General features: G+C 45.4%; 1 long non-coding RNA gene across 1 annotated transcript; it reads left to right on the top strand.

Annotated features, from left to right (window-relative positions):
* Positions 1–8,045: 8,045 nt before the first annotated feature.
* Positions 8,046–9,708, top strand: LOC128150558 (uncharacterized). The gene is made up of 3 exons (XR_008238093.1): positions 8,046–8,919; positions 9,185–9,285; positions 9,660–9,708. It is a non-coding gene; the product is annotated as an uncharacterized LOC128150558 (long non-coding RNA).
* The last annotated feature ends 1,112 nt before the right edge of the window (positions 9,709–10,820 follow it).

Below are 10,820 nucleotides of genomic sequence, written 5' to 3'. Positions count from 1 at the left end.
AAATCAAAGTGGGTTAGAAGGTGATTTCCTAGTGGCCAGCCCTAACAATTTCCAGTCATCCATCATGTGGTTGTGTTTTCCTTTATTACAAATATTTATTTCCAAGTTTCTTTATACTAAAAGTTTTGAGTTGAACAGCCTTTTTTATGCAGATCACAGTGTATCTATTATCCATATATGGGAAATCTCCAGTATGATGAGTACTTGGTAACTGTTCCTCATTAAAGTAAACCCTGTTTCTGAACAATCTAAAATCCTTCTGTCACAAACTTTTTCAAATCCAAATGTTCTGGTCATTTTCCTCTTTGTCTGGGATCCACAAAATGTCTGTAGATTCTTTGTGATATCTGTAAGGGAACCAGTAGTTGTTTGCCTGAGTCTGACTGTAACATAAGAAAACTTACCTGAGTGCTTAACAGCATCCTCTGCTTCTGGAGTATTTCTTCTGTCTTAGTTGGTATTGATAGTGGAATTCCTACAAACTTATTATTTTAATTTTAAAAAGTGGGTTGTTTAAAAAAAAAAAAAATTTAATTATTGCCAGTTACTTACCAGGAAATGGAGAAGCACGTGCTTCCTGCCACAATTACTTAGTCTACTGGCTGTTTCCTAGATCTCATAAGCCTGTATTCTAATTATACAGAGACAGTGTCTGCCATGAAGCATTAGCATCCAGCCACCAAGGTATATACGCAGTTCCAGAGATTTCATCTGCTGTGTCAGCTGTCAGAAACAAAGATCATAGAATCATAGAATCATTTCAGTTGGAAAAGACCTTCAAGATCATTGAGTCCAACCATTAACCATGCCCCCTAAACCATGTCCTGGAGTACCCTGTCCACTCGCTTTTTGAATACCTCCAGGGATGTTGACTCAACCACTTCCCTGGGCAGCCCATTCCAATGTTTGACAACCCTCTCAGTAAAAAAATTTTTCCTAATGTCTAACCTAAATCTCCCTTGCCTCAACTTGAGGCCATTTCCTCTTGTCCTATCTCCAGACACCTGACAGAAGAGACCAACACCCACCTCACTACAACCCCCTTTCAGGTAGTTGTAGAGAGCGATAAGGTCTCCCCTCAGCCTCCTCTTTTCTAGACTGAACAGCCCCAGATCCCTCAGCCGCTCCTCATAAGACTTGTGCTCCAGGCCCCTCACCAACTTGGTTGCCCTTCTCTGGACACGCTCTAGCAGCTCAATGTCTTTCCTGTAGTGAGGGGCCCAAAACTGAACACAGTACTCGAGGTGCGGCCTCACCAGTGTCGAGTACAGGGGAACAACCACCTCCCTGTTCCTGCTGGCCACGCTGTTCCTGATACAGGCTAGCATGTGATTGGCCTTCTTGGCCACCTGGGCACACTGCTGGCTCATGTTCAGCTGGCTGTCAACCAGCACCCCCAGGTCTTTCTCTGCCGGGCAGTTTTCCAGCCACTCTTCCCCAAGCCTGTAGCGCTGCATGGGGTTGCCGTGACCGAAGTGCAGGACCCGGCACTTGGCCTTGTTGAACTTCATACAATTGGCCTCAGCCCATCGATCCAGCCTGTCCAGATCTCTTTGTAGAGCCTCCGTACCCCCAAGCAGATCGACCCTCCCTCCCAACTTGGTGTCGTCTGCAAACTTGCTGAGGGTGCACTCAATCCCCTCATCCAAATCATCAATAAAGATATTAAACAGAACAGGGCCCAACACCGAGCCCTGGGGAACACCACTTGTGACCCTCCGCCAACTGGATTTCACCCCATTCACCACTACCCTCTGGGCTCGGCCATCCAGCCAGTTTTTCACCCAGTGAATAGTGCACTTATCCAGGCCACGAGACGTCAGCTTCTCAAGGAGTATGCCATGAGAGACAGTGTCAAAGGCCTTGCTGAAGCCTAGGAAAATAACATCGACAGCCTTTCCCTCATCCACTAGGCGGGTCACCTGGTCATAGAAGGAGATCAGGTTGGTCAAGCAGGACCTGCCTTTTGTAAACCCATGCTGACTGGGCCTGATCCCCTTCTTATCCTGGAGTTGTCATGTGAGTGCTTTCAAGACAAACCGTTCCATAATCTTCCCCAGCACTGAGGTCAGGCTGACAGGCCTGTATTTCCCTGGATCCTCCCGCTGACCCTTTTTATAAATGGGAGTCACATTGGCAAGCCTCCAGTCCTCTGGGACCTCCCCTGTTGACCAGGATTACTGATAGATGATAGCGAGTGGCTTGGCAAGGACCTCAGCCAGTTCCCTCAGTACTCTTGGATGGATCCCATCAGGTCCCATAGATTTGTGAGTGTCCAGATGGCGTAGCAAGTCCCTAACTAATTCCTCCTGGATTAAGGGGGGTATGTTATGGTCTTCATCCTTACCTTCCAGCTCATGGGGTGGAGTACCCTGAGGATGACTGGACTCACTATTAAAGACTGAGGCAAAGAAGGCATTAAGTACCTCGGCCTTTTCCTCATCACTGGTTGCTACGTTCCCTTCTGTATCCATTAAAGGATAGATATTCTCCTTGGGATTCTTTTTACTGTTAACATATTTGTAAAAACATTTTTTGTTGTCCCTTACAATAGTGGCCAGATTTAGTTCTAGCTGAGCTTTCGCCTTTCTAATTTTCTCTCTGTATGATCTAACAAGATCCCTGTACTCCTCCCAACTTGCCCGCCCTTTCCTCCAGAGATGATAAACTCTCCTTTTTTTCTTAAGTCCTAGCAAAAGCTCCCCATTCAGCCAGGCCGGTCGTTTTCCTCGGCGGTTTGACTTGCGGCACATGGGAATAGCCTGGTCCTGAGCCATTGAGATTTCCTTCTTAAAGAATGTCCATCCCTCCTGGACCCCTTTGCCCTTCAGGACCGTCTCCCAAGGGACTCTCTCAACCAGTGCCTTGAAGAGGCCAAAGTTTGCCCTCCGGAAGTCCATAGTGGTGGTTTTGCTGACCACCTTCTTTGCCTCACCAAGAATTGAAAATTCTACCATTTCATGGTCACTAAGCCCAAGACGGCCTCCGACCATCACACCTCCCACCAATCCTTCCCTGTTCGTAAACAACAGGTCTAGCAAGGCTCCTCCCCTGGTTGGCTCACCCACCAGCTGTGTCAAGAAGTTATCTTCCACACACTCCAGGAACCTCCTAGATTGTTTACTCACTGCTGTGTTGTATTTCCAGCAGATGTCTGGAAAGTTAAAGTCCCCCACAAGGACAAGGGCACACGATTCTGAGACTACTGCCAGCCGCTTGTAGAACGATTCATCCGTCTCTTCAACCTGGTCAGGCGGTCTATAACAGACTCCCAGCACAATATCTGTCTTATTGGCTTTCCCTCTCATCCTCACCCATAAGCACTCCACCTTGTCATCAGAATTGTGTAGCTCTGAACAGTCAAAACATTCCCTAACATAAAGAGCCACCCCACCACCTCTTCTACCTTGCATATCCCTTCTGAAGAGCTTGTAGCCTTTAAGATGGTGAAGACCCATTAAATCATCTTGTCCCATCCTCCTGGTTGGCATTGCTTTTCTTACTTTTAAGGATTCTGTCCAACCTGCACTTAACTGATTAAGGAAGGGAAAGAAAGCCTTTCACTGTTTCTGAGGGGAGAAGTGCATCTCAATTTGCAGGCCATGACCTTGCAGTTATGCAATTCATTGGCAGTTAATCAGCACTGAAAACACCGTAATAATCCTAGAACGAAGAAAATAAAATATCCCATATAGAGTTTGGGAGAGAGGCAAAACTTCACAAGTACAAGATGAAATGTGGTTGTATGTGTTTCAGCCAGACATATAGCTGTCATGTTTGATATATTTTTAGTCTTTTTGAGCTATATATAAGAGATCAGGAAAAAAATATTTTTGGTTTGTACCTGAGAAGAGTGACAAATGTAGCAATGGGTATATTCTAGAGACTCTGCTACTGCCTTTGCTTCTGTTTAGCTGGTGTCCTTTTCGCCCACACAACTTGTTTCCTACTGTGCAAAGACACTAGGAGCTGAGGCAGACCGGACACTTGAGCCCCAAGATCTTGAGGGACCACTGGACAGAGGAGCTTCCTAGAGCTGCCTTTGGAGAGTTGAGGCTTGCAGCTTTCAGCCTCACTTCAATGCAACCTGTGTTTTGCTGTCCATTTCTCTTTTTACCTCCCTTGTTTGATCTGCAATCAGTTTACCCTGAATTCCTCTACAAGTCAGTATTTAAAGTATTCAACATCTAGGCAGCCAAAATCAGTTCATTTGCCTGTTAAAATTATATACATTAAAGACCTTAGCGTAACATGTATCAGTTTCTGAAGATGAAGTTACAGAAGTTGTACCAATGCCTTTCCCTGAGTGAAAAGTCTGTGTGTCACCTCCTTGGATTTTCTCAAGGAGACTGGAGGCTGCAGACAGCAGAACCTAACCCAGTGGGTGAGTGGATACCAGAGGTGGGTGAGCAAGCAGCCTGGTGAGACAGGCAGGGAGCATCAGTGATGGCAGCAGGGATTTGAAGCCTGAGAGATGTATGAGGAACTTCCCAATTCTGCTTTTGTGCTGTAGCTTCACCCTGATGGGTAAGGCTCAGAAGAAGAATGCACAGGCTGATTTAAACTGGGTGTAACTAGTGTACTCATTAGTTGTGTTTCATTCTGCCCCCATGGCACACTGGTAACAGGTTGCCATGAAAGATGGCAAAAGTCTGTTGTGTGCCCAGGTGTGACAGCAGGCTGAAATGGGGAGCCAAAGGAAGCTTAGTAGATATAGTAGATATATGGATGTAGATAAGAACTGTTTAATAATTATCTAGCTTATAATGAAGTTAAAGAAATTTCAATAGAGGTAGACGTGGCCCAAGAGGATGAGAAGTGATGCTTAACGTTTGCATTGTTGGCCCAAGGGGATGAGAAGTGATGCTTAACGTTTGCATTGTTGAGGCTGGCTGGGGCAGGAGATAGTCCCTGATAAGAAGCAGCAGTCGACCCCAAAAACCAGCCAAGACCGGCCTTGTGACTTCTGGAACTAATTTTAATATGAAGCGGGGATAGATCATGCTTATGTATAGGCGTATTGCGAAACTCTATGTATATGTAACACTTGACTGTATAAATTTGAAGCGAACTGCCGAGTCAGGTGCGCACGACTTTGGTGGGACTACCCCCCGTGCTGCCCAGCGCTGAATAAACATACCTACTTTACAGTCTCACTGATTGTGGAGTCTGTTTCCGCACGTCAGTTTGGCGAGCCAGGCAGGAGACTCTCTGCTCTTCTGCGGGACTGACTGCGGAGCGGAGGCCCCTAGGCACGCCCTGAGCACTTTCCTCCGCTGCCAGCCACTCACCGCAGGAGCAGACAGCAACCTCCTGAAGCTGCGGACCAAACGGTATGTGTCACAGAGGGAGCCTGTAAAAGTAGAGGCCAGGGCAGCTGGTAAATCGCGCAGAGACGTCTGGCGTGCAGCGTAGTCCCTGTATGGGAGGAGGGTACCCTGTATGGTAACAAGGGGGGATTTGCTGACCGATAGAGCAGCCACTAGCGATCTTGGGGGTAGATCGAGCAAATCCGGGGTGACTGCTGCATCCCAGTATCAGGAGCCAGGACGGACCTGTCGATGACTGGTATATAAGAGGTAGGAAAAGGGTAAGCGCACCCCCTCGTAATTGCGCTTGGTACGTTTTTGGGGTAAGTGGACCCCCTCGCAATTGTGCTTGGTACATTTTTGCAGCTGGTGAAAAGGTTGTCAACTGGAGCGATGATTGTATGATGTGAATGTTTGGAAATTTAATGTTAAAGATTTTGTGTGAGTTTGTGGAAATGTTATGTTGAGATTTATATGTGTATATATGCTTGTTAATGTGTAAATGTCCAAAACTGTGAATTGAATGTTTGAGTAAAAGAGACGCAGCTCAGCTTTGGAGCATGTGTGGAGTTCTGATCCACAGTTTCGTAACTCCACAAGGGGTATGGCTGGAGACGAACGAAGTATGACTCCCTGATGATTTGGAACTTCAATTTATATGTTAGCGTTGTAATTGTAAGTTTGAGTTTGATTATCTTAATCATTTTGTGGTGTTGGTATAAGAAAGTCCCTGTATGGTGCATAGCATAAATGTGGGTATTTTAATGGTGTCTTTTACATCCAGGAAATGAGTGTATGCCTTCATATGTCCTGGAATGTGTGTGGTGTAAACAGAGGTTGCAAATACATTGTGGAGGGGATATTGAATGCCCTGTGTTGGGTTTGGACTCCCTGGGATAAGAGGGGGCGGGCTACGTATACAGTTGAGATTGTTTGTAGTTGGAAAGGTAGCTGAAATAGTGAAATTGGTGTGTGGAAAGAGAAAATTTAATCCTGGAAATTTGGGACGTGTGGGAGGGAAACTAGGAGAAGACTATAAAGAGGTGTAAGGAACGATTTGCATGGAAGCTTATTAAAAGAAGTTATAAAATAGGAAACAATCAAGGGGGAATATTGAGGAAGAGTCCTCTGGGTTGTGTAATTGCCCACTGGAAAGATATTGTTGGGACCGGAGGTACGGAAAATAAAAAGAACCTTATTAAATATTGCAATCAATGGTGGCCGTTGTATAAGTTAGAAGGTGATGCTAAGTGGCCGCTTAATGGGTCAATAGATTATAATACTCTATTACAACTAATGCTGTTTTAAAGGAGAGAAGGAAAATGGGATGAGGTTTCGTATGCAGACATGTTTTTCACCCTCCGAAACCATCCGGAGTGGCAAAGGGACCGTGGAATGGTACCCCCACAGGACCCCATGGTGCTTGCACTTGAGCGAGAGAACAACAAGGAGCTTAGAGGTAAACTGAGGTGGTGCTCTTTGGCATGTAGTATTGGACAAAGATGTACAAAGACAAATAAAATCCATCAGGCACCAGAACAAGATGTAACTGATTTGTTTAAGCCTCCCCCTCGACCACAGGAACAGGATGCAGACTCGGATAGAACTCCGACCCCCCTGAACAGCCCTGTATCTTCCCGTACTAGGAAGAAAACTACCTCAACAGCTTTACAAGCACCTCTCCGAGAGGCGGTGGGGCCGGATGGTGGGACGATGTTAATCAAAGTACCCTTTTCTACTGCTGACCTAGGGGAATGGAAAAAGGTTGCAAAAGGTTATAGGAGAGATCCGACAGGTGTAACTAAGCATTTCCAATTTATTGTAAAACAGCATAACCCTGATTGGAAGGATATACAGCTATTATTGGAATATATGACTGAGACAGAGAAACAGCTGATTTTAAAAACAGCAGGGAATCTTGCTGAAGATCATTATAAGATTACAGGAGGGGACATTAAGGAATATTTCCCTCTCCAAGACCCAAAGTGGGACGTTAATAGATCTGCACATATGGAAAGATTGCAGGGGTATCAGGAGTGGATTACAAAAGGAATGGAGAGAGCAATCCCCAAAACTATAAACTGGTCAGCTTTATATGCAGTCAAACAGAGTCCTTCCGAGTCTCCATCTGAATTCCTGGATCGATTGAGGGATGTAATGCGCCGCAGCACACCGCTGGATCCTGGGTCAGAGGTAGGAATACAACAATTAGTCTCCCTGGTTTTGGGTCAATCTACAAGGGATATAAGGCGCAAACTTCAGAAATTACGGCCTACAGAGAGTAGGAATTTAGAAATATTGTTGGATGAAGCATGGAGAGTATTTAGTAACAGAGAGGAAGGATATAGGCAAGGGCAAAGGAAATTAATGGCTGTTATCCAGGAAGAAAGAGGAAGAGGGCCTAGACGAGACTTGCCCCGACTGGGCAAGGATCAATGCGCTTTGTGTAAGAAATTTGGTCATTGGAAAAAGGAATGCCCAAAGAACAAGAAGGAGGATCAGAGGGCTCAAACAGGAAGAACGGTAGCCCATGTGAAGGGAGATTGACGGGAACCTGGGGAATCTACCCTAGCGGATCCACTGGTTATAATTAAGCTAGGGAAAACACAACAAGAGGTAGAATTTTTGGTAGACACAGGAGCAACATATTCGGTTCTGAATCAAGCTTTGATGCCCCTGGGAGATGATTATGTCATGGTGAAAGGAGCGACTGGCCAAAGTGAAAAGACATATTTTTGTAAACCTTTAGAATATAAATTAGGAAAACAGTGGGGCATTCATAAATTTTTATATATGCCCAACTCCCCAAAGGCACTTTTGGGAAGGGACTTGTTGGAACAATTGGGAGCAAAAATTGTATTCGAAAAGGGAGAAATTACTCTGGAGGTAAAAGATCAGCAATATATTCAAATATTGAGCCTAACCTTAACCAGTCTCCCCCTAGAAGGAAACATTAACGAGGACATCTTAAACCAAGTGTACCCAGGGGTATGGGCTACCGATGCACCTGGAAGAGCGAAAAGTGCTCCACCTGTTGAAGTTAGGATCAAGGAAGGCCGAAAGCCAGTAAGAATTAAACAATATCCCCTAAAGAAGGAAGACAGAGAAGGAATCTGGCCGGTGATAGAAAAATTTTTGCAGTTGGGATTATTAAAAGAGTGTGAGTCTGAATTCAATACCCCTATATTACCTGTTCGGAGGCCCGATGGGTCATATCGGGTGGTCCAAGACTTACGGGCGGTGAATAAGATAACTGAAGATCTTTACCCGGTAGTGGCGAACCCATATACCCTGTTGACCGTATTAACACCTGAATTGACTTGGTTTACTGTTTTAGATTTGAAGGATGCTCTCTTTTGCCTCCCTCTCCATGAAGCCAGCCAAAAATTATTTGCATTTGAATGGGAAAACCCCAAGAGTGGTCGAAAGACCCAGCTCACTTGGACGGTGTTGCCACAAGGATTTAAGAATAGTCCTACCATTTTTGGCAATCAGCTTGCAAAAGACTTAGAATCCTGGGAAGCCCCGTCTGAGGAAGGGAAAGCTGTTGCAGTATGTGGATGATATCCTGATCGCCACCAAGACAGAGAAAGATTGTATGACATGGACGGTGAGTCTGTTGAATTTCCTGGGACTCCAGGGGTACCAGGTATCCAAGAAAAAGGCACAGGTAACGCAACGCAAAGTGAATCATTTGGGCTATGAAATTAGCGTGGGACAAAGAACTTTGGGACAGGCCCGTAAAGAGGCAATATGTCAAACTCAGAGACCTCAGACAGTAAAAGAGTTACGGACTTTTCTGGGAATGACGGGGTGGTGCCAATTGTGGATCTGTAATTATGGATTGCTTGTTAAACCACTGTATGCATTGACAGCCACTGAGCAGAAACACCTTGAGTGGAACAAGGAGACCGAACGAGCCTTTGAGCTACTGAAAAAGGCTTTGATGTCGGCCCCGGCCTTAGGACTCCCAGATGTGAGTGAGCCGTTTCTTCTTTACTCCCATGAGAAGCAGGGCATTGCCCTGGGAATATTAGCACAAAACCTGGGTCCGTATCGACGGGCAGTTGCCTACCTCTCTAAGCAGTTAGACATGACTGCAAAAGGTTGGCCTGGATGCCTGCGGGCGGTTGCGGCTGTGATATTGAATATACAGGAAGCCCGAAAGTTTACTCTGAGCCAGAAAATGACTGTTTTGATGTCTCACACAGTATCAGCAGTACTGGAAGCAAAGGGTGGACTTTGGGTCTCTCTGCAAAGATTCCTGAGATATCAAGCTATATTGGTAGAGCAGGATGATGTAGAGATTGTGGTCACTAACATTGTCAACCCAGCTTCTTTTCTCAGCAGGAACACAGGAGAACCGGTACATCATGACTGTTTGGAAACCACCGAAGCATACACCAGAAGTACACAACATACACCAGTCGCCCAGACCTGAAAGACAGCCCCATGGAAATGGGGAAACTTGGTTCACAGGCGGAAGCAGTTATGTCCTAAATGGTAATCGACATGCGGGATACGCTGTCACCGCCAGCCAAGAGGTAATAGAATCAGGGGCTTTGCCCATGAACACCTCCTCACAGAAGACAGAAACAATTGCTGTAACCCACGCCCTGGAATTGGCCCAGGGCAAAGTTGTGAACATTTATACAGACTCAAAATATGCCTTTGGAGTTGTACACTCACATGGAGCAATGTAGAAGGAGAGAGGACTATTGAATTCCGAGGGGAAAAATAGCAAACACGCAGAAGAAATTCTGAAGTTACTGGAAGCTGTCCAGCTCCCTAAGAAAGCAGCAATTATGCATATTAAGGCACACCAGAAAGTGAGCTCAGATTTGGAAAGAGGGAATGAGCTGGCGGACAGAGAGGCAAAACAAGTGGCCAAAACAAAGGTAAAAATAGAAGGGGCTTTAGTTCCTGGTAGACAAATCTCCCTAAAAGGTAAGCCAGAATATACCAGGGAAGATCAGAAACTCATTACAGATTTAGAAGGGTCATATATTGAAGAGGGGTGGGCTCATACCCCACAAGGAAAGCTAATCATTCCCTCTTGCTTACTGTGGCATTTGATACAGGAGGAACATAGGAAAAGACATTGGGGGACAGAGGCTCTGTATAATCATTTGATAAGAAAAATTGTGGCTAGAAATTTATATACCACGGTGAGACAGGTGACTCAACAATGCGATCTTTGCCTTCAGACTAATCCTAAGAATACCCCAAAGCGGGAAATGGGCCAGATTGGAAAAGGCAATGGGTCTGAACAACAATGGCAAATTGATTTTACAGAACTTCCAAGAAAAGGGGGGTATCGATATTTATCGGTATTAACTGATACCTTTTCAGGTTGGCCAGAAGCATTCCCAACAAGAACGGCTAAAGCTCGGGAGGTAACTAAAATACTGGTGCAAGAGATAATACCACGTTTTGGGGTTCCAGCAACCATATCCTCTGACAGAGGACCACATTTTGTCTCAAAAATAGTACAACAAATTAGCCGCCATT

Source organism: Harpia harpyja, chromosome 13 (assembly GCF_026419915.1).
Source record: "Harpia harpyja isolate bHarHar1 chromosome 13, bHarHar1 primary haplotype, whole genome shotgun sequence".
NCBI lineage: Eukaryota > Metazoa > Chordata > Aves > Accipitriformes > Accipitridae > Harpia > Harpia harpyja.
This window is presented reverse-complemented; position numbering and strand designations above follow the sequence as displayed.